The sequence below is a fragment of the Lissotriton vulgaris genome, chromosome 1_1, assembly GCF_964263255.1.
Source record: "Lissotriton vulgaris chromosome 1_1, aLisVul1.2, whole genome shotgun sequence".
NCBI lineage: Eukaryota > Metazoa > Chordata > Amphibia > Caudata > Salamandridae > Lissotriton > Lissotriton vulgaris.
In genome coordinates, this window is record NC_141685.1 from 1,579,361,777 (window position 1) to 1,579,381,584 (window position 19,808).

The window sequence follows — 19,808 nt, forward strand, 5'->3', positions numbered from 1 at the left end:
GTGAATAAGTGTTAGTGAGGTCAATTGAAGAACAAGGGGGGACCACCCCCTAGTCGGATAAGTATTACATGATGGAATTGATCGCACAACATCTTCTTCACTTGTGATATTGGGACTAATGCCATTTAAAGGTTCAAAATGGCAATTAAAATCCCCCCCAACAACTAGGTGGACAGGCCCCAAAAAGTCAAAAGGAAAGAACATAAAGAGTCTAAGGTCTGGGAGGTTCCCCCATCTTCACTGGGAGCGAGTACATGTTTATAATAGCCATCTTAAGTTGATCCTTAAATGAGAGAAGAATTCAAAGTATATCGGGGCAACCAGTATCAAGGGTTTGGATGGTACCCCCTAATTGGTAGCTATCCAGATACAAAGGCCCCCAAGGGTCTCCCCCTTTGGCCCTGTTGAGCTGGAATTGTGTAGGTTACAAAGCCTGACCTATATATAGGAGTAGTGGACCATGTCTTCTGAAAGAGCCATAGCACATGATCATCAATAAAGGTTCCCCAATCGGTATGGTCTAGCTTGGAGGCTAAACCTGCTATGTTCCGAGAGAGGATCCTTAAATTTGATAGGTCCAAAGGTCTTGCAATCGGGGGGGTCAGGAGTTTCTACCTCCAGCTGAATTAATGTGCACAATGGCCCCTTGTGCCCTTGCAGAGTTCCCAAAACATCCCCCAGTTTACTAGATAGAGCTCCCAATATATTCAAATCTTCTACAACCTTAGATGAGTCCTAAAGGTGACAAACCCCTTGCCTAGATCTTTCACATTCTTGCTGCGGTGATATGTGAGTAATTATACCTTCAGCAAGTCTACTAGAGGATTTAGTCAATCAACTAAATCCAGGCTGCTGAATCTGTTACATACTGGGATGTCGAAAGGCGGGAGTGTTTCAAATCCCCGTGTGATATGTGGTAAGAGGTCACTCTGGGCTCTCTTTTTCCATTTTTTGTAGACAATACTCATTCTTTCTGTTAATGGAATGGGGGATAGAAATTGCCAAGAGGACAGGTCCTAATATCACTAGTATCCCTTACTGGATCCCAATTTAAAATGTAGAGGACCGCCTTGGGGTCCCTGAAGTTAAATAATACACAGTCCCCCTATATCTTTTTTCTTTGATTCTGTCCAGCTAACCCCCCTAGCAAATAGAATTTCACTCTGGATTAGGGGGGCAATGGTCTATGTTTATTTAGCCAAAAGATTACTTTTTTTAGCTAGGGATATTGCTCTACTCTGTTTGGTTCCACCTCAAGGACTCCAGTTGGGATGACAGTATAAGGAGTTGAGGCGGAAGACAGATCAATATAGGGCAGAGTGTGTTTGATTATTGATCTATTAAGATCTATGTTGTTCCCACAATCTCTTCTACTAGTACTCGAAGAGTTACCTTTTGCAGGCATATCCGTTATAGGTACCACTGGCGTCTGCCCTTGGCCAGCTACTCCCTCCTTTGCTGTCCTTACTGCCCCTAGGCAAGGCCCCCCGATACCATAGTGATATTAGCTGAGATGGGAGGCTCAGATACAAGAGGTTCTCTATTAGCTATTCGACGGAGGGTGGCCACCTGATTACTCTGCTGTATGGGGGCCTCTTCGGTTATTTTTGAATTACCCATAGTTTTAAAAAGGGCGTCAATTTTGCTTCCCCATAAATTAACCTTCAAGGTGAGCTTCTCTAAGTGCTGTCTGAGAACTCCTATCTCACTATGATTGTGTGTTTCCAAATGCTCTTCAATTTCACTTAGGAAAGTCGAAGCCCATAATGGGTGTTCCAATGCTAGCTGACTGCTTCCATTAGGTGTGTTACTCGCAGTCTGAGTCGTTGACGCTACTCTTTTGGAGGAGCTCTTGTGCTTCCCCCCCTGTTTTACCTTTTGTTTTCTTTGGGGGCCTTTCCTATTAGCCCCCCTTATGGGTGATTTGGCGGGAGATACGAAAACAGGAAGAGGCCTTTCCAGGGGCAACATTAAATCAGGGGTAACAGACAGATCTAGTGACTGAGCTAGATCTGGCACTGCCGATTTTAAAACCAGAGAAGGGCATGGGATTAGAGGCGTCACAGAAAGTCTACGTTCTGTGCACTCAATCTCATTAGAGACTGCACCTATCGCTTGTCGTAGTATTTTATCAATAGCAGTTGGTTTTATATTAGGTGTGCGCGTAGAAGCTTTCTGGCGCGTATTCCTCCCTGGAAATTAGGGGTGGGCTCTCTCCCATGCTTAGGTGGGACTAGTTACTCTAACAGGATACAAAAAAGAAAAATAAAGATCTAAATTACTGTACAAAGAGTAAACTCCCCGTAATATTTACAGCCTCTAGGGGATGCTCTAAAACCCCTCTACTAATTGTGATACATACAATACTTTAACTTCATTTTGGCAGCCCACTGAACTCAATTTAGGCGACTTGTTAAGGGGTAGCCTAGTCCAGTCTCTTCCAGGCTCGAGCAGGCTCAGATGTGCCCGCCCTTGGACCGGGCTTCGCCCGGCGCAGCGGGGCGTGTGGCTGCGCTTTATAACGCGTTGTTGAAGCCGCCGCCCTCAGCAGCTGCGGATGGTTTGGGGCTCACGATAATGAGGTGTTTCACTCTGGGACTCTGAGTCCCACCAGAGTGTGGTCACAGCAAAAGAATGGCAGTAGGAGTCAGTGCGGATGATGGCAGGTGCTTGTAGTGAGGTGGAATGCCTCCAGCCCCTCAGATTTCACAACAGCAAACCGGTGTGACAAAACAAAGCAAAAGTCCCCCGCACTGCGAGGCGCGAGGCAGAGCTTTATAGCGCATTGTTGACGCCTCCGCCCTCAGCAGCTGCGGATGGTTTGGGGCTGACGATAATGAGGTGTTGCACTCTGGGACTCCGAGTCCCACCAGAGTGTGGTCACAGCGAAAGAATGGCAGCAGGAGTCCGTGCGGATGATGACAGGTGCTTGTAGTGAGGTGGAATGCCTCCAACCCCTCAGATTTCACAACAACAAATCGGGGTGACAAAACAAAGCAATAGTCCCCCCAAGTAACCAGTCACATTTATGGGCGTTTTTGTTTGGTGGAGATACAATCGTATTTCTTGGCATCTCCAAAATAGTCGGAAAATGCACTGTTTTTTTTTAGCAAGCTGTCCATCATCCTGCAGGGCCAAATCAAAGAGGTTTCTGGGTAAGGTTTCATACTACTAGTTTTTAAACTTTTATAACACAATCTCTGGTATCATCAGTAGATGATAAGAAAGAACTCACTCATCACAGAAACTACGTGAGATATTGTGCTTGAGAAAAGCAAGGATGCAACTACCTCCCTCACGGGTTACACTTTCACAGTGGAAATGCAAAGAAAATACACTTGGGTGATTTGTACTTTTCAGAAGTAAGTGTTTCTTTGTTTTATGTTTTTATTATGAGAGTGGGCCGCACAGCCCCCTTCCCCAGCCCACCTCCCTAGGCCTATTTCAGACACAGGAACTCCATCCCTTGGGACCTGGCCATTTCACCTGTGTCAATGGAGTGCAGGGAAGCCTCAAGTCCCCCACAGTCCCACCCTGATCCCTGCCTCTTATGGGAGCCTGCATTGCTCTGACAGACAGGAGTTGCTGAAAGGCAGCTCCCTGTCTGTCAGAGCCATTTTTTCATCTTTCTCCATGCACATATATTTGCTTGCAGGAAAACAGATGAAAACTCTGCTTTCTGGAAGCCAGAGCTGTTTGAGAGCTCTGGCTTTCAGAAAGCAGAGTTATGTTTGCATTTGCTTGGTTGGAGCTGTCAGCTCCCACCAAGCAAACGCAAACAGCTACCTCCTGAGGGTAGACAATTCGGGAAGTAGCAGTAGCAGACCCTGAGGGATGGTGATCACCAGGTCCATCCATGGCTCCACTGGCCCCCTCCATTGTACTAGTAATCCCCAGGGAGGTAGTGATCCCCGTATTTTCTCTTAGAGATTAACCAAAATCCAAATTTGTGTTAAAAGGGACGTGGATCCGACAGTCCCTATTCTGTAATCTGATTGGTTGCCAACACTTCAACCAGGAAGTTTTGGCTGCGATCTTGGGGCAAGTGCCACAATAAAAGTTTAAAATAAAGAAAAGGTGCAGGTAGAAATACCCTGACCCCCTGGATGTGGTGGAGGAGTCCCAGTGGGACCCGCTGGGGATTAAAACCATATTGTTTCAGCTTTGCTGCAAACTTGTGGGTAGATCTGCGGATTTGGAGCGAAATTTAAGAAAAAAAACAGCACAGTCTGTGCTTGTTTTTTAATGAGCCCCCTGGTGGGCCAGGTCCTGGGGCATGTGTAGTTAGAAAAAGGAGGGGGATGCACCAGACCACCTCCTTGAGTTTATAAAAGTCCTAGGGACTGCCACTTCCCCACAGCATTGCTTTTAATGTATGTATGGGCCCTGGGGTCAGCCACCCCCCAGGGCTTGCTCCCTATGTGCCGGGGTGCTGATCCCAGGACATAGCTCTTTGCTCTTGCTTGGTGGAGCTTTGACAGCTCCCACCAAGTGAGAGAAAACAGTAAGTCTACTCCTAGTGGGCAGGAGCAGGAAAACTGCTCCACCTTTATTGGGAATGGGCGTTTTATCTGTTTTCCTGCCCGCTGCGAGCGGACGGGAAAACAAATTAAATTATTGTTCACACACACAGGGAGTAGCATTTGTTGCTGCTCCCTGTGTACAGGAGCATTGCCAGCTCACACTGTAGGTGGGGAACAGACTGGGACTGTGGGGGCATTGGGGCCACTGCAGTCCACTACACTGCAGACTGGGTGCCCTTGTTGAGGTCGAGGGCACCCAGCATCTAAAGTCTAGGCCCCGGGAGATGGGCTCTACATACCGAGACAATACCTTATGGTCCTTTACATAGCTGTAGTGTATAATATGCATTAAAATATACCCAACGAGGCAGAACTTACTAATTAACCAGTAAAAAGTACTTCAGGTGGGTGGACATTTATTTTTCGCCAAAACTGTGGACTCTGCTTGGAAAAAATGATGTTCCATTTTGGCCCTGAGGCTCATAGTGAACATTAATGGAAAGCACTTACAAATATAAATACAGCAGGTGCCCCCGTTGAACCTCCACTTCTGCAAAGCACAAATGACCCTAACTTCTTGAGTTTGGTGAAGGCAAAGCAACTGTGTTTCATCCAACCCTGGGCGAAGGACTTCGCTACGCACCCGAAGTGGGAGTAGTGTTGCCTACTTCGCCCTTTGCAAAGTAGGCGAAGCAGGCAACACTACGCCCACTCCTTGGGCGTCGCGGGAAATGCGCATGCGCGGCCACCCGCGCATGCGCATTGGTTTGCAGTCGGTGGCGTGAACGAGCAGAGGGAGCTCCGGGAGGCACCGGACAAGGTAAGTGCATTTTATTTATTTTGATGTGCCCATTTAATAAAATTAGGGATGTAGGGGAGGGGTGCATGCGGCGTGTAGTGGGGCTACGCGAAGTGCGCAGGTGGGCGTAGTTTCTCACCCACTTTGCATAGCTTCGCATGACCCCACTACGCACACTACGCCCAGGGTTAGTTTCATCTTGCATTCCACATTGAATAAAAATCAGAAATCCTTAAAGAGGGTGAATGCATCGCAGATCCATTGGAGTATACAAATGCTGAAAAACATCTGCAAGGTCTACCCATTTGCCCCAGCCCCTTATCCTTTAGTAGCATGCAGAGGTCTTCCTGCCTTTTCCCACGCTGAATGGACAGGTTACCAAAAGGCCTCCGAGCATGTTCCCCGGTTATTTTGGTGATGCATTCTTGATGTAGAGGAATTTTGAGGACATCTCCAAACAAAGAAGATACCCTAGCTTGGTTGAGATTCCCCCCTTTGTAGTCCCGTCCTGTTCTCTAGACGAGGACTGGTGTTATCAAAGATTTGTGAATCAAGACGTTCATATTACTGAAATTACTTGCACACAAGGTCACTGGAGACATTTACCCATGGTCCATTATGTAGCTGCTGTGTAGAATATCCACTAGTTCTTACCCAACAAGGTAGAACTTACTAATTAAGCAGTAGAAAGTACTCTAGTTGGGCAGACATTTTGTGCAAAAATGTGGACTCTTGTTGGATAAAGAGACAGGCGAGGTTCTATTCTGACCCAGTTACTCAGACAACTACTGATACACACATACAGACACTTAGATACCCATTCACATACCCATTCAGCCACTCTGAAATGCACTCACAGACCCAGATAGCCACTCACACACCCACTTGCACACTCATTCAGCCGATCACACACCCACCCACATAATCACTCACACTCCTGCATATAGACCCATACAGCTATTCACACACCCACAAAGCTATTTGCATACCCACTCACAAACCTATACAGTCACTCACATACTCACATACAGATCCATACAGCCACTCACACACCCATGTATAGATCTATAGAGCCACTCACAACCCACTCATGGACCCATAGAGCCACTCACAAAACCAGTCACACACACACACACACAGCTACTCATGTACCCACTCACAGGTCTATACAGCCACTCACAAACCCAGTAACTGACCCATACCGCCATTCACACATCCACTAATAGACCCATATAACTACTCACAGACCCACTCACTGACCAATACAGCTGCTCACGCACCCCGTCACAAACTTATAAAACTTTAGAGATTCACTAAAAAACAAAGGTTGCAGGGATGTTATAATTAGGAAATAACATTTAAAAAATCATAGCAATTCACAAAAAAATCCAAAAGTTACAGGGCCAATATAGTTAGGAAATAACATAAAAAAACTGTAGTTTACCTTTAACGTTGTTTTTTTCAGTGAATTTCTATACTTTTTTAATTAGTAGTCGTGCTTACAGAGTGGTGGAGAAAGGAGTGGGGACCTCTGATCATCTCTCAGAAATCCCACTGTCTGGGACTTACTGGAGGTAACAGAAGGGGTTCCTGGCCCCCAAGGACCCTCTGCATCCAAGGGGACTTCAACCCCCAACCAGAAGTTTGCCCGGAGGTCTGTTTGTAGAGTGGTGGAGAAAGGGGTGTGGTATCCAAAAACCTCTCAACAATCTTGCTCTGTGGGACTACCTGAAGGTAACAGGAGGTGTGGCCTCTGAAGACCTGTCAGCAATCCCGTAGTGTGGGACTTACTGCAGGTACCAGGAGAGTTAGAAGGCCCCCAAGGATCCTCTTGAGCCAAGGGGACTGAATTCCCCAACCAGTAGTGCCCCAGGAGGTGCGTTTGCAGAGTGGTGGGGAAGGGGGGTATGGCCTTGGAAGTCCTCTCAGTAATCCAGCTATTTGGTTTGCTGGAGGTAATTTCAGGACTTTTTGGACTCCAGGGTCCATCAGCATTCAAGGGGACTTCATCCCCCAATATTAGTGCACAAGAAGGAGCATTTGCAGAGTGGTGGAGAAAGAGAGCGTGGCTTCAGACCACCTCTCAGCAATTCCACTGTGTGGGACTTCTTGGAAGTAACAGGAGGGGTTTCTGGCCCCTTCAATGAACTTAAGGAGGCAGGGGGACTTCATCCTCCAATAAGTAGTATGCCCCGTGGCCCCCAAGGACACTCAAAAGCTAAGGGGACCTCCCCCAACAAACAGTCCACCAGGAGGATCATTTGCAGAGCGGTGAAGAATGGGGGTGGGGACTCTGGTGAACTGCCCGTCTTTTTTATTCCAGTAGGGGTGCCAATTTTGGCCCCGTTGACCCCATCCCCCGGGGACCGGCTTTTTAATTTTTACTTGTTTTACTCAAAAAAGAGAGAACAAAATGCTCTCACTTGCTCAAATTGGGAACAGTCTGCAATGGCTTGGCAGGAGTGGTAAAGCTCCTGCCAAGCCATAGCAAACAGCTATGTCCTAGAGTGGGCACCCCGGAACATAGCAGGAGCCAGCTCTTGGGTGACGGTCCCCCTCCATTGTAGGACACAGCCCTGGGGATGTGGTGGTCCCTGGGGCTGTTGGGTGCTCCACAGGTACCTTCATTCTTTTTTCTTTAGCCCGGGGGAGGTGGAGATCCCAGGGGTTGTGGGGAGGCATGCCTCCCCCACATTAATTTCATATTTAGCCCCAGGGAGGTGGTGGTGGTACTGGGGCTTTGGGGGGACAGGCCCACCCCAATAATATACATCTAGCCCCGGGGTGGTATCTGTCCCAAAACCGTGGGGGAGGTGCAGAATATGTGAGTTATATTTTTAAAATCTATATAATACATAGTAGCTCCAGCCGGTCCGAGCTGTTGGGCGATAAGGCACTGTTTCTTTTTCCTCTGGTGATGTGAAACTCATATGGGAGGAACTCACAGTTTTAAATATTTACCAGCTCTGTTACATCGGCAACAGAAAAACGAGTTGCAATCACAATTCAGGCATTATTCTCAATTTATTTTGGCAAACAAAGTTGTCAGTTTCCCACACCCAACGTATTTCAGTCCCCATGGACCTTGATCATGACTTAATAGTCTTGCTTCACTCTATATGACCAATTGTAAATGTTTCTTTCATGTCTATTTTCCCATCTTTGGTTTCAAGTAATGAAAAGTGCTTCATGAAAGACTATACACATGCAAATCAGGCATGTGAGTTATAATTGTTCTCAATTGCCTCAGTTTGGTTCATTGCTTTTGTTGAATTCACTTTTGGCATGTGAAAAGGAAATCCAGTTGTTTTGTCCAGTCAGTACTTTCCATCATGATGCATGCTGGTACTTGTGATATCAGTGATGTCATAGGAAGTGCCATGCGTGATGTAATATGTGTGGAAATTAGCAGTGCTAGGCACGGGCATGAGTTATTGGTGCCTTAGGACATGAATATTTGTTATTTGAGATAATTATAACTATAACTGCTGAATTTCTATTGTTTTGTGTGTGCAAAATCTGGCCCTAACTATAATATCTATGTAACCTTTATTTTTTTAGTGCATTTCTAAGGTTTAAAAAAAATATCAGTTTTCCAAATAAAATATCCCTGTAACTCTCTGCTTTTTTCAGTGAATTTCTGTGTGTTTTTAATGCTATTGGTTGTGTGAGTGGTTGTGTGCGTGTGTAAGTGGGTGTGTGAGTGTGTGTTTCAGTGCTTGTTTGACTGGTTGTGTGGATCTGTGAGTGACTGTGTGAGTGGGTTTGTGAGTAGCTGTATAGGTGTGTACGTGGGTGTGTGAGTGTTTCTGTGGGTCTGCGTAGGTGTGTGAGTGACTGTATGAGTGGGTAGGTAGATGAATGAGTAGTTTTCTAGGTGTCTGAGTGGGAGTGTCGGTGGCTATATGGGTGTGTGAGCGGATTTATGGGTCTTTTAGTGGGTGTGTAATTGGCTGGATGGGTGTTTGAGAGGGTATATGAGCGGTTGTGTGGCTGTGTAAGTGGGTGTATGTTGTTTTGTTCTGCCTAATCACAGCCATGCGCACTGCCCCACCTGGCGAAGGCCGCGCATGAGCCCTACAAAAGTGGGTGGTCTGTGACAGCAACCCCTGCCTAGCCTCGCTTAGTTCCGCACTTACCTGGAATTCCCATGACAGCATTGGAGAGTGTAACTCCCCAGGTGTTCTTCTCCTGACATCTTCTGCATTCCTTGCCTTCCGGGTCACCACTCCTCTTTCAGGGCTTACTACAGTGTTGGCATTCGCTCACCGGTTAGCCTTTCTATGTCAGTAATTTAAAGAATCAATGTTGTCATCAGATACAAAGTATAAAGTTTAGTGTCTAAAAGAGCTCCTTATCTGATTTTAGATTTCTTCAGCACTGTGTAGTCATCTTATTCATTGTTGCTTCTTCTCTTATGCTGCAAAATAAGAGAAAGATATTAGTTACATAATATTGTATAGTTTGTTTAATTATATATTTTTTTTTGTTTTTTCCTGGATTTTCAGGATAACATATATTTGTCATGGTTCTAATGAATCCAGATGGTGGTCTCTATTAAGGTTGGTATGTTTCACACTTATCATTTTTTAATGCTTAAATTCTACAGTCCAAATTATTAATTTGCATATTTCTACATTTTAGATGCCGCTGAATCGGTTTCAAGTTCTAGTTGTTCATGTCTTTCTTATCCTACTATCAGAAAATTCCACAGGTACATTCAGACACATGTTTTCTATAGTCCTCTCATGGTCCTAGTGTTATACTAGCCGTTTTTATTTTTGCCAATTTGGAAACACAGGCGACATCTCCAGATGGACCAGTGGACTCTACTCCTTTTCTCTTTCCTTCTATGTATATATAACATATGTACATATATGTGGAGTAATGTATAGAAAAAATATTATTCAATATCCAAAGTAGACTAGGACACTTGTAACTACGTTACACGAAGTGGTATAGAAAACCCTCATAAACGCTATGATTTTACGTAAGTGCGGTGTATCTTAGTTCTACGCCCCACATAGACGTTCGTGGCATTTGTCATCGGGTGATCTATTGTGCTACATGCCAGCCTCAAGCCTGAGGACCACTCTGGAGCAGCGTAGCAGTGTCCAGAGATGAATTTAGGTATCACCACATTGAAGGTTTAGCTATAGTAAAAGGTATATGGATATACCAATTTTAATAACAAATCACACCCTTTGGAATAAAATAGCAATGTGGGTGATGGCTTGTCTTTTACTGCTACGGAGAGGTCCAGTTCCAATATTATAGTAATTCTCTACTCTTTCACATGCAGTAGACCTCTTGAAAAAAAGCTTCAAAGTGGTACCCTCTATGTGGCTAACATTGCTTGGATGATCATGCACTTTTCTGAGAGGTGTATGAAGAAAGCATGGAAGAATGCCAAGTGTCCCAGAAATGGAAAGTATTTACTGCCATATTTAAATGTACATGAAAGCTAAATTGACTCCATATAGAACATGAACTTCACAGCAAGTAGGTTGTGCTTTCCAGTAAATATATAAGTAAATGTAAACATGGCTGATATGCATTAAAAGAAAGGGTGACAGCACTTCACACCAAGAGCATATAGTAACAAATAACAAGGGGGCACCATTGTTAATTTGTAATAATCAATGTGGATACATGGTTATATATAACAATGGCTAGGTCATATTATAACATTAAAGATTTTGGTGTCTTACACTAAGATCCCTTTTAGAAAAAGGAAATGCAAATTTGTGCTTGGAAATCCCATTAGGCAAAGTGTATTCGCCAAAACATGGTATGCAATCAATTGCACTTAAAATCTCCATTAATAATTTTTATGTGTGCCTAGTTCTCATTTATCTCACCTACTTTCTCTCTTCCCTCCCAATCTCTATCTTCTCTGTCTTTCTCAACCGTCTCCACATATTCCTTGCTGTTTCCTGCTACATCTATCTTTCAATTACTGTCTCCTCTTCCCTCTCCCTTTTACTTTTTCTACTTACTCTTGTTTCTTTCTCTCAATCTTCTCCCCGTTTCTAGAACCTCTTCTCTCACTCTTCTCTTCTATCTTCTTTGTACTTCTCTCTCTAGCTCTCTTCTACATGGACCATGTATGGCAACTAAAACTTTCTCTTAGCTGTGCATGGCCTTTAGCAGCATCTGCCACTTTCTTTGACCACTGTGCTTTTCACTGTCACATAGTCCCAGAAGCCTGCTTGGGGGCATCCTGGAATTGCAAAAATCTGTGATGATCATTGAACAAAGAAGTTAGTGCAATGTGACTATTATGTACCTGAAGCTTGTTGTCAATTCTTGTTGAGAAGTAGATTCGGCTGCATGTATTTGGAGGTTTTTAACTGCTTTAGGGCAGACAACGACTCATTGACGGCCACCACACTATGTTCACAGTGCAGTGGACTTTAACTGGTCAGCCACAATACAGGAAAAGAAAATGTTTCTGGGAAAAACCCTAAAATTTGTTCTTTTCCAAAATCAAAGTTGGCACCAGGGGGAAATGCTTCCAACGAGCCCGAGTTAGATTTTTTTGTTTTATTGTTTCATTATGTAGTAAGCTGTGTACGTCCACCTTACACAGCAAAAGCTTATCGCGCTAATGGAATTCATGGTGATCCACAAATGTCTTACCACACAGCATTCTTACACTTCTCCCGATAACAATAGTACCCCACTTGTGTGACTGAGCATTTACAAGGCAAAGAAAATGCTCTCTAAGGCCTCTAAGACACAAGGAAACAGCAAGGTTTTCCCTTGCATATTGTCCAATGCTACACGCCTATAAGCCCAAACTAAAGTGTAAGTAAAAAAAAACATAAATTGCTTTTTTTGTTTAGTTTACACAACATAAACACGATAAATTGCATAATTAAAATCAAACAGTTCATTAACAGATAATAATTAATTGTTAATTAATTATTACTGAAATTATTTCTCACCCTGTACCCCTACATACCTAATCAAACTTATTGGCTCAGCACAACTATATATATTGTTTGTAATAATTAGTAAATCAGTTCATAAATATCAACAACAAAATCTCATGATGCACAGACTCCATCTTCTTCATTTGTGAAACTACCTTCTTTGTTGATTGTTTTTTAAATCATCTCCTTGTGTCTGGTTGTAGTCCATGTGTTTCGTCCTCAAAAGACTTCTTCAGGGCTTTATATTGCGTTACCTCTTTATCGCATCAAAATATTATGATATCACACAAGATTGTACGGTCAGAGGTGGTGTTATGTCATCCAGTCTTAGGTCCACCTGGTCCAAGATGTTGACAGATTGCAACTACATTCCTTTCTTTCCTTTGCTGTTTGGCAAGTTCTTGTGGATTGTGTAAAATATGAAACATTAGCACCTATGTACCCCAAATAATCCAAATGGGTTTAACTCAAATCTTTCAGCCCTCATCCATTTCATATTACATCTGGTAGGATCCTCCTGATCTAATGAACATGGTGGCTCCAAGCATCATTTCTCCAATCAATTCCAAATGGGCAAAAGGCCTAACCTAACCAAACAGCCCGTAAATTACATGTAATGAAAATAAATAAATATAACATCATTTACATAATAATTATCAAGCATATAATTACATAAAATGTAATAAATAATTCATTATTACTATTAACTAATTACCTTCACACCCATATCCACATAAAACCCAACAACACTCTAAGACTCTATACAGTACTACAAAAATTAAGGGAAACATTCACAATCACTTACAATTCAAAGATATATTTAATAAAAATCTCTCAATAAACAATAGTAACACATAACATTAATACATCAGTAAAACACATTGAAATGCTTGAAAAACAGTATTTTTATCACTACATCATTGAAAACTTTAATAAAACCATGAATATTATTAAAAACGATATTGCTTACCTAAATAAATTATATCAATTGTCAATAATATTTGTGTATAACAATATTTGTGTATCACAATATTTGTTTTCCCATATTTCTGCCTCTCAATAATTGAAACCAATATTTTGTCCCAACATTATAGATACAATATCGAGCGAGGCTATATTTCCCCCCAGGCATGTGTAGGCTGGAGTAGTGGCAGTCAAATGTCAGCTTACTTTGCCCCAACTCAATAGGCTAATCAAAGTATCATGCCCTATTTGAATCTGGAGTTTCCTGATTTTACACTGCATTTAAATGACTGGTAGGTTTAAGTGTCAACCACGCATGTGTTAGGAATATGACATGTCATGAAAATAACTGGTTTAAGAGCAACGTGAATCAATGTCCTGTACAATTGTGCAATCTCTTCACATAGCAAATTCTTGTTTGACATACTATATGTCAAAGGTGAGAAGGCAATTTAGCTGATGCCCATTGAATTATTGGCCTCTTAGCTGTGGCAGGGATCTAGTGTTGGCACCATTTTTCATATCAACTCCTCACACACAACTCTGTGGTGTCCCAGAGAGTTCCATTATAGCCCCTCTATTATTTAACTTCTACCTAACTCACTCATCACAACTGATTAAATCATTCAACCTCATGTGTAACAACTATGTATATAACAACCAAATAATTTGGATGGTTTGAAAGATCTCTACAACTTGATGACTGCCTTTGGGCCATAAATACATGAATGATGGATAACCATCTAAAGCTAGATGCCACATAGTCATAGCTTATGATCTGCAGACAAAAATACCAGCCTGCCACTGTAAGGCCTAAGGAACGTGAATCTCCTCCAGCAATATCAAGAGAAGTCATAAACCTAGGGATAACCATGGATTCAGACCTATATTTGATACAATATGTTAACAACATAAAACAGAGTACCGTCCAACCAATAAAAACAAAATGTTGCATCCTCCCATACCTTGGATGCCAACAGAATCTGCAAACCATCTTCACACTCAAAGTCTGAAAGGTTGACCATGCCACAAGCCTATATGTTGGGACACATGCATTAATCATATGCAAAATACAACTCACCCAAAATGCTGCTGCAAGACATCTTTTCTGCATTCAACCGAGAGAACATGCGACTCAAGTCTTGCCTTCACTACACTGGCTATTTATACCAAGAAAGGCAATGTTCAAGGCATTTTCTACTGTTCACTGAGCCTCCAACTAAAAACACACTACATCTGGAAGCTAATCTTAATCAATACAAACAAATCAGAACATGGACTTCAGGCTTGCACTACTTATCTTCATACCACCTTACGATAAGAAATCTGTTGGAGGCACTGCTTTTTATGTACAAACCGCCAAGCTCTGGTACTACCATCAGCATTTGTAGCATCCAGGAACTCACACATTTCAGACGACAGGTGAATAAATGGCTATTTTCAAGACAACTACACCACAAACATCCCATCCACAGAATCCTAAAAGACAACTGCAACCTCAACCTTAATCTTGCCATCCACAGAATGGAAACAACCCAAACAGCAAACTACATGCAATAAACAGATACATTGTGAAGTGCTGACCTATGCTTTGCCTGGGTATTAAATATATTTATGTAAGTTCATACATAAAATTACTGTCCCACACTAATACTAAGACCATAACACCCAGTGGTCGGCATCCAACTGTAACTTACACCTGTTACATTCAATTAAGAAATATTTTCTACTTGGGTTGTACATCACGAGTACTGTGCAGACAATGAACCAGCCATCACTAAATGAACAAGCATTGAATAACTGAAGAGATATGTCACACGCTGTGGGTCAATCAGAGGACTTTAATCTAGTCCATGACTACAAGTCCAAAATATCTATATACTATGACTGCTTCTTTCATCTCACAATGACTTTCAGATAAAAAATGATAGTATCAATGCACACCCCAGTAGATCGCGCCACTCCTCTTTCCCTCAAACAATGCCAGCTATGGGACAGAACTATAAATTGGGGGGTACATTGACAAAGATTTTGTGTCTGGATTGTGTCACTCTTGTTGGGCAGTCCAGATGCAAAATCATTTTTCTAATTTACTAAGCTATGCAAAGCCACTTTGTGTGGTTTAGAAGCATATAGCACAGCCTTGCGTTGAGAAGGTTTAGCATGGGCGTTCCCATGCACCCAACCACAGATCTTGGTGCATTTCTAGAGTTCCTAAAGCTAGTAAATCTGAGAATGCATCAAATCACTATGCCTTCCCTGGTGAGGAGTAACAAGTAGAAATATCTCAACACAGAATGAGGAATATTGTAGTTACAACCAATCAAGGGTCATCATAAATGTGGCGAATGTACGGCATGCCAACAAACAATAAAAGGGAACACTTTCTTACAAAGGAAGTGCAAGACAAAGGATGTAGTATATGGAATACGATGCCCCTGTGAGAAACTATACATTGGCAAGACAAATCAAGAAGTTCAGAAATGAACAAGCTAACATAAGGGCAGATTAGCTGTAGGGATTTGAGAGCCCCCTGGTTAAACACAAAAATAATCAGGTGGACTCTACTTGATGTGGTAAGGAAATACCCAGGATTTGGCAGTTCTGAATCTTTTCTGTTGAGAAAAGAGGACAATTTAATATTAAGATTTGACATGGTACAGGCCTGAGAGCATGTAGATTGTGGACATGACGTTGAGGGCCCCAAGCTGATGGTTGTGACATATGCAGGACTACACACCCCATAAGTCCCCAAAAAGGAACAACAGGAATGACAAGGTCATGCCACTGTTTAGGTTAACCATTGTACATGCATACCAAGATATCTTACTTGTGAAATCACATGATAGGCAGCCCAGCTTAACTTTGATGAGACAGGATGACATCTGACACATCCTTAGAACTGCACATTCAGCCACTTATCTGGGCTTTCAAATTTTTCAGTTGGTAAGCACCTCATAGCACTTTGGATCATTAAAGTAGACTCCAATCTGCAGGATAGCAATGGCAACAAAAATCAAACAAAGCAATTAAATCTTTAATCCTGAACACTGTAGATAAATGTGAAACCACAAATCCCACCAGACCACAGATGTGACATAATCATGTTCCGTGATGACTCAGGACTGAAAATGGTTTGCACCGGCACATCTTGATTGAAATATCCAACTTTGCGCAGGTGGACCCAATGCAAATTGCAAAGAGGCCTTGGCCTGGTCCAGGCACTGTAAAGAAATTAGAGAGAGACCAGCAGCGTTTCTTTCAAGCTGTTGGTGGTTCACGCCCAAGTTACCATCTACCAACAGCTGGAGTTGTAGACTCAGCCACTTCTGCTATTACCACAAAACAGAATCCTGCAATGCTCCAGAAATGGGAAAAAGACTTCAAGAAGCATGAATCACTGAACATTCTAGTTCCAAAAGGTACATGCCCATATGAAATGTAATTTGATTCTCTAAAAGATAGATTTCTGTACTTTGGCACTGGTTTTTCCAATCACATAACAAAATTCCACGTTCCCCTAGTGTAGATATGGACGCTGCTCTTTCCCATCGACTGTATGTGCATGTTTACAATGCTATACATGCAGGTGACTCACACCAAGCACTAGCTTTTAAACCTGACAAGTTCCCTTTGTCCAACTAGACATGGGTTCCACCAGTTCATTTTTCTGAGGTGCCTCAACAGCACGAATGGGGTAAAACACGTCAGTACCATCTTTCATGGTTTAAGAAATTAATCCTAATCCCAGAAAGGCCCTACAAAAAGAGTAACAAAACTACTGCAGCCGTTTCAGAGATTCCCTAAAGTCTAAGATGTCCTGTTATTTGGAACAATGCATGGAGAAACTAATGGATCTTCAGAATCTGTATATGTTTTAAAATTAAAAAACTGCTTTAAATTTCCTCCCTCCAATAACCAAAAAAACATCTTTAGCATTTAAATCTTTCGTGACCAGAACCCTTTTGTAAAATGTCACACTATCTGACTAAATTGTGACGGGGCACACTTTTTTCACGAATAAGGCTGTCATTGGTGCCATTCCCACTGATTTTCCAGTACGGGGCAAGTACCCGGCACTAAAAATGTGCCCAAATGGCGCAACCTAACACACTCTGCTGCTCGCGGAACTCTACATGGTGTGACAGAGTTTTGTGTTCACTTTGTGAACTCCGCCCAGGCGAGCAAGAAATGTGAATTGTTGTTCCTCTCTCTTTGTATGTATGTATGTATGTATGTATTGGCATTTATATAGCGCACTACTTACCCGTAGGGTCCCAAGGCGCTTCGACCGCTGCGAAACCCTTCCTGGCTTCCCTGAGAGATGGTCCCTTAATGGGTATCTCCAGGGTGAGACCAGGCATCCCCGGCGGTCTGGTGGGGCCGTTAGTGAAGATGAGGCAAGCTAATGCCCAGAGTTGCCGAGTGTGATCGCTGATCAGAGTGGGCACCGAGGCGAGAGAATTATCGAGTCCGCTGACCCTGGTCCAGAAACCTGCCGCGCCGGGAATCGAACCCTGGTCCCGGGCCGTCCTCTGCTCTCGGGATGATACCGAACAAAACGATCAAGATGTGTTTATGTAAAATGTATAGATGTTGAATAAAATAATACGATGATCATCATGACATGCCTCCTTTTGACCTGTTTGCAAAATTGCAATACAAAACATAACATACATTGGGGCATATGTACAAGAATTGGCAAAAACTATCGCTAACGCTAGTTGGCGGCACTTTTTTTAACGCTGTGTACCTTGGAAAACTATTGCCTTGTTAGCGACGTATGTACAAGACATCGCTATATGGCAATACCTTCATAGCTCAGCGATGAAAACTGCCGCTAACATTACCTTGATAGGAATCCGGCGTTAGCAGGTGAAAACCAACGAAAGGCCCATTAGCGGCAAAAAAAGGTATGTTAGTCAGCCCAACGTGAGTTTTTTTGCCTCTAATGGAAAAAATAGCCTATCAGTCTTCCTCCAATAGAAAATAGGCAAATCAACAATGAATTGCAGAATGGAGTAGCCTGGGCCAAGTGCAGCACACATCAACAACCCCCTCTAGCCACCCAGCATCCAGTATGACCAGGATGAGAGCCTGGATGCCTCGCTAGACCAGCGCCTGGAGCCTGGATGCGTCACTGGACCTGTGTCTGGAGCCTGGATGCCTCAATGGACCTGTGCCTGGATGCATTCCTGAACCTGCTATGGAGCCTGGATGGCTGGCTGGACCTGTACCTGGAGACAGATATACATTTTTGGCGCCTCGTTGGCCGTTAACAGCATTCATGAATTTGGATAAAGACAGACATCATTAACATCATCTTCCAGCTCTATGGATGTAAAAACTCTTCCTGTATTTTTGTTCCACACTTTTATAATTCACTGGACCTGCGTCTAGAGCCTGGAGCCTGGATGCATCGCTGGACCTGCGCCTGGAGCCTGGATCCTGGATGCATTGCTGGACCTGCGTCTGGAACCTGGAGTGGGATGCAGAGGAGCTGTGGAGTCGATGAGTCATGGTGGTAGACATTGAGGGGCAGCAATCGCCTATACCTGGTGGTGAAGTTTGGTTGGTCGTATGGAGACACATTGCTGACTGTTTGAGAAGACCACCTTACACCCCTTGGAGCTGTGAATGGTAGAGGCACTCCTGCGTGCCAACGACGGGAAGGTCTGCATAGCATACTATGATCCACCACTACACCGGGGGGCACAGAGAGGATTACCAGCGGTGGGCGGCACCTCTCTGCATCACAGGCCGGTTGAGGTTAAGCTGGCCGGATGCTGTGGAGGGTGAGACACCTGAGCTGGGCTAAACTTGTGTTGCGGGAGCGCTGCAAGTTCATGTCTAAGGGGGCCCAACTGCATCAACTGTATCGGGAGGTTCCCCAGCAGACTTGGCGGCGACTGCTGTGCCCATGCTAGTGAAATCCTACATGGCTGAAACTCCTGCTGGGTGAGTCACAGATTTAGAGAGAGTTTAGTGGATTGCGCCACGGTGTCAATATCCAAGTAAGCAGAAGGTGTGACAAGTAGCAGAGAAGGCTAGAGGGTCAAGTTGACAAGGGCTTGCACCAGTAGATGGCATACCCCCAGTGTCGGCTCATCCACTATGGCAGAAGAGCATTGCCCCACTGCTTCCAAGCAGTGCAAGAAGAGGAACAATCATTATATGATGATAACTTCCTGATGTTATGGTGCCATGTTTCCATTGCTGGGGGGAGGATGGGTAGGGCTGCTCCATTCACAGAGCAGGGCAGAGGCGAGTGGCATGCCCGCTCAAGTGCACAGTGACTGTTTGGTTGGCCCGCCAGGTGACACAAAGCAGTCATGCACACTGTCCTGTTCATAATGCAGGCTGCATTGCATACTGCATGGAGAACATGCCCACACCTCCGGACCCTGGCTGAACACCTTGTCCCAGTCCCAATGACCAATCCCAACACCGCATTTCAGCGTTGTGATTGGCTTAGGGGAGGGAGATTGGCTGCCAACTTCTGTTCCTGGAAGCAGACTCAGGAGAGCAGGAGCAATGAAGACACGGGACCCGGTCTTGAGGTAAGATTTCTCTAATTTAAATAGT